Consider the following 4,819-nt stretch of genomic DNA (forward strand, 5'->3'; position numbering starts at 1 on the left):
GCAGCAAATCACACTGCCACGTGTGTTCCTATGCAACAATTTTGCATGTTCTTCACATGTACCCCAAAACCTAAAATGCAATAAAATAAATGGGAAAGAAAAAGAAAAAAAAAAAGAATACAAACTGAAATGTGGTATAACTAGTATTTACATTGCAATTGGTATTATAAGTACTCTAGAGATTATTTAAAGTATGCAGGAAAATGTACATAGGTTACATGCAAATACTATTCCATTTTATATAAGAGATTTGAACATGTGTTGGTTTTTAGTATCTGCTGGGGTCCTCAAACCAACTCCCCAAGAATACCAAGGGATGACTGTACTTTCAATTACAGGTTTTGGAACTAGCCAAATGTAAAAAATGCATAGGACCAGGTCTGGGAAGGCACCAAATGAGAAGCTTCCATGTCCTCAAGACACATCACCCTCATAGTACATCCATGTAAATTACCTATCAATTACCAGTCAGGGAGACTTTTCCTGAGCCTCAGTGTTCAGGCTTTTTACTGGGGTTTAATTACATAGGCATAATTGATTGAATCATTGGCCATATTGTTTAACTCAATCTCCAGCCTGTCTCTGATTTCTAAAGATCAGGCTGATATCACCCGACTTAAATCTTAACCATCTAATCACATGATTGGTCTTTCTGGCATAGACATCCCCACCCTGATTTATTTCCTTAAGCCTAAATTTAGGCATGTCCCAGGGACCCACCATGAGTAACTAAGACACTCCCATCATTCAGAACAATCCAAGGATTTAGAGGTCACCTCCCAGAAACCAGGGACAAATCTAGCCAAATTATTATATAACACTGTGTAACTATAATGTGTACAATTTTAATTTTGCAGCTTTTCTGTAAATTTTCCAAATATTATTTATAAAATGAAAAATATCTAAGTAGAAATTACCAAAATAAATAACAATTCAAAAGGTTTTGAGGTATAAGTCAACCTGACATCAGCTGTGCTCCTATACATGTGCAACTGTCAGAAAAGATAATATTGGAAGAATCCCCTTTCTAATACCAACAGATAAAGTATTTATGAATAAAGTATAAAACTTTTATTAATAAAAATAATTTTTATAAAACACTCAAGACCTAAATAACAAGTATATACTATGAACATGATATACTATGTTGTATTGTAAAGATATCAGTTCTCCAAATTATTCCGACAGGGCTGTTATTAATGTTCTAGCAGTTATTGTCAACTTTTAAAAGGGTGTATGTTTGTTTGCATGCGTAGAGAAGATGAATCTCTTAAATTTGTATAAAAGAGCAAAGAACTAAAAATAATCATGGAATTTCTTTAAAAGAAGAGTAAAATACAGGGATTGCCCTACCAGGTATCAGGATTTTGTATCAAGCAATGATAATTAACACAATGTGTAATTTAGTGTAGGGACAGATAGAGTAAATGTTAGTAATTATTTTATCAAGTAGGTGCTTTTGGCTGCAAACAATAGAAAAACTGTGACTCAAATGGCTTAAACAATAATTTAACAGGAAATCTAAAAGTAGAGCTATTTTCAGGGTTAATCCTGTGGCTTGGCAGAGACATCAAAGAAAAAGGTTTGTCCTATCCCTCTGTTCCACCGTCCTCAGTGTAGTGACTTTGACCCCATGATGAAGCCCATCACAGCCATGAGGTAGCTGCCACAGTTCTAGGCATCACATAGGCAGAAAGTGTAAAGGTCTTAGTTTCTTTCTCAGGGGTTAGGGAACCTTTCTAAAAGTCCCAAGACAGGACTGGGTCATTCCCTCAATTCCTAAACCAAATACACTTATTCTCCAAATACTGACAAGGAAATTGAGGTCTGTATAATTGTCGTAGACAAATCATTCTAGGTAGAATGGATATCGGGGTGACAACTCTCAAGACAAAAATGGTAATTCTACTTGATGGGGAAAAGTGATATTATTCTTTACACATTTTGATTTTTTTTCTCAAAATTAAAAAATAAATTTACCTCCAAATAAAACTAGATGTCCTACTTAATAAGCATCATATTCAATCTCTCTTTGAATAGATATGGAACCCATTGAGAAACCGACATTTGTTGACTGCCTGCTAAATGCCAGGTACTGAGCTAAGTACACCATCACATCTGTCCTTACAATACCCCTGTAAGTCTCATTTGCTGACTGATGAAACTAAGTCTGGAGAAGGAATGTGACTTGGGTGAAGTCACTTGTTGAATATGGGGTAAAGCTGGGGACTTTACTTTGATTTTTAGACAATTACCCCATACTTCCACCCAGACTTATGTTCCTTACCCTTTATTGTATCAGAAAAAAAAAATTGTCATTTAATGTATAGATTCATGTACCAAAAAGAGCTAAATGTTTTCTTCTCCACTAATCATATAAGAAAGAAAGATATTTAAATTTCAGAACTCTTAGGACCTACTCTCAACCATCAGACAGGTGTTGGAGTGGGCAGGTGGGTTGTTTCATTAGAAATATCTTAATCTGTCAAACCAGCTTAAAAGAATTTCCCAGGAAACACAGCAGGTCCAGCATTCGTATTGTGTCCACTCATGCAAATCAGATTTCACAAATTATATGTGGACACCTTGGCTTCCTTACAGGGTACATTCGGGATGTCAACACCCCAGGGTGACTTTAGGTTAGACAATTAAGGGAAAAGCAGCAATGTGGCAAGAAAAAACTTGAGAAGAAGAAGATGAACTTGGCCAACTGGATGGAAATGAATCAGCCCAGTGTTGTGGAGAGCTGCAGGGCCGGTGGTGCGGGCATGATGGATAGGCCCCTCCAAGGCTGCCTGTGATTGAAGCCCGATTGTCAAAAACAGACAGTAAACCAGGAGAGAAAAGAGAGAAGTTAGATGGTGCTGTCAACTTGCCACAGGATATGCAGCAAAGAGTATCGGACTTGCATGAAGAGTGAGGAGAAAAAAAAACAGGTGGGGGTGGTAAGAGGTAGTGGATGAGTTTTTAAAACAGCCTCCAAGGACACCTGGAAGAAACTCTTGGGCACCTGATATCATAATGATGATGATTTTGCAAACAAGTAGTCTCACTGTCTGCAGGATGTAAAGTTTCCTTTTGGTACCCGGGCTATAAGGCAGAGAGGACCCACCGGCTGTGGGTCTCCACCTCTGGCAAGCCTCAGGGACTCAAAGGGGATGCTCCAGGAGACAAGAAGCTCTCTCTTTATGAGCTGAACAGTGGATAGGCCCGAACCCTTGGCTTGTCCATGTTACTCCACTCAGGAAGGAGGGATGCTTTCTAACAACCCCAGGGTGTTGACATTCCAGGGCTGTTAGGAAGGCTTCGTTCTGTTCTGGAGCCACTACTGGTGACTCCTGAGAACCTCAGGGCAGCCGCTTTACTCATCTTAAAATCCAATGTGGAAGGGCAAGCCTGCTAGTCCCCAATAGACCAAGGGATCTGAAAAACCCAGAGGAAAACTAGCAAGTCTAGTATCATCACACTGTGCTCTACCAAGTCTTAGGGGTTCTATGAAAATATTTCAGGGACACAATTAGTTGGCAGAGAGCAGGCAGGACTCCAAACACAGCACTTTTCTTTTGCATGGGTTTCAAATTATAACTAACATTTATCAAGGACTTACAATATGCCAGATGCTATCTGAAACATTTTACATGTGTTCTCTCATTTTGTTCTAACAACTGAATGAGGTGATGCAGTATTACTTTTAATGCTAAAAATCGCAGTCACTTTTACACCAACCTAATAATAATCCTATCATACACACAAGAAAATACAGCACAGAGAGGTTAAGTAACTTGCCCAGAGTCATGCAGCTCCTAACTTATACCTGTGAGATTTAAACCCCGCTACATACACTGTATTATACCTACATCCTCTGTAATATTTCATCAAATGAAAGGGTTTTCTCCCTCACACACAGTAGAGGGCTTATCTAAGGTACCTTATTCACAGGCAGCAACCTCAGGACTGACAGCCTAGGGCTTTTCAAAAATCTCTTTTAGCAGCTCCTGGTCATGAGAGTCACAGCTGCTCCATGGTTTACTCTGCCATCTGTTAAAATGAAAAGAATATTAAATATTGACCTCTTGTGGCTCAGCCAAGCTTTGTGAGTTTTAAGGATTTAATATCTGAAAATCACCTCCTACAGTTACATCGGGAGCTTCTAACCCTTCTGTAGACCTCAGTCTTTTTTCTCTTCACACACTCAGGGCTAATAAAGGAGCAGCAACCAATTTGAGTGCTTTAACCAGACACACACCAGGAAGCTAGCATCAAAAACTGTAAAAGGAAGATGCAATCACACGGGGGTAGGGGACTGCTGGTGGAAACTACAGAGAAAATGATAAAGAAGCATGGGGCTGGCCAGGCACGGTGGCTCACGGCTGTAAGTCCTAGCACTTTGGGAGGCCAAGCAGGTGGGTCACAAGGTCAGGAGTTTGAGACCAGCCTGACCAACATGGTGAAACCCTGTCTCTCCTAAAAATACAAAAATTAGCTGGGTGTGGTGGCGCTCGCCTGTAATCCCAGCTACTCGGGAGGCTGAGGCAGGACAATCACCTGAACCCAGAAGGTGGAGGCTGCAGTGAGCCGAGATCAGTCAGGCCTCTGCACTCCAGCCTGGGTAACAAAATAAGACTCTGTCTCAAAAAAAAAAAGAAGCAGCAGCAGCAGCATGGGGCCAGGCATGGTGGCTTATGCCTGTAATCCCTGCACTTTGGGAGGCCATGGCAGGTGGATCACCTGAGGTCGGGAGTTTGAGACCAGTCTGGCCAACATAGTGAAATCCCGTCTCTACTAAAAATACAAAAAATTAGCCAAGTGTGGTGGTGGG

General features: G+C 40.4%; 1 long non-coding RNA gene across 1 annotated transcript in view; it reads right to left on the reverse strand.

Moving 5' to 3' along the window:
* The window catches only part of LOC108293020, an 85,592-nt gene extending 81,507 nt beyond the window's left edge, over positions 1-4,085 (reverse strand). The window contains exon 1 of the long non-coding RNA XR_001820533.2: positions 3,929-4,085. This is a non-coding gene — a long non-coding RNA (uncharacterized LOC108293020). The remainder of the gene's footprint in view (positions 1-3,928) is intronic.
* Positions 4,086-4,819: the final 734 nt, after the last annotated feature.

The sequence above is a fragment of the Cebus imitator genome, unplaced genomic scaffold (genome assembly GCF_001604975.1).
Source record: "Cebus imitator isolate Cc_AM_T3 unplaced genomic scaffold, Cebus_imitator-1.0 Scaffold519, whole genome shotgun sequence".
Taxonomy (NCBI): domain Eukaryota; kingdom Metazoa; phylum Chordata; class Mammalia; order Primates; family Cebidae; genus Cebus; species Cebus imitator.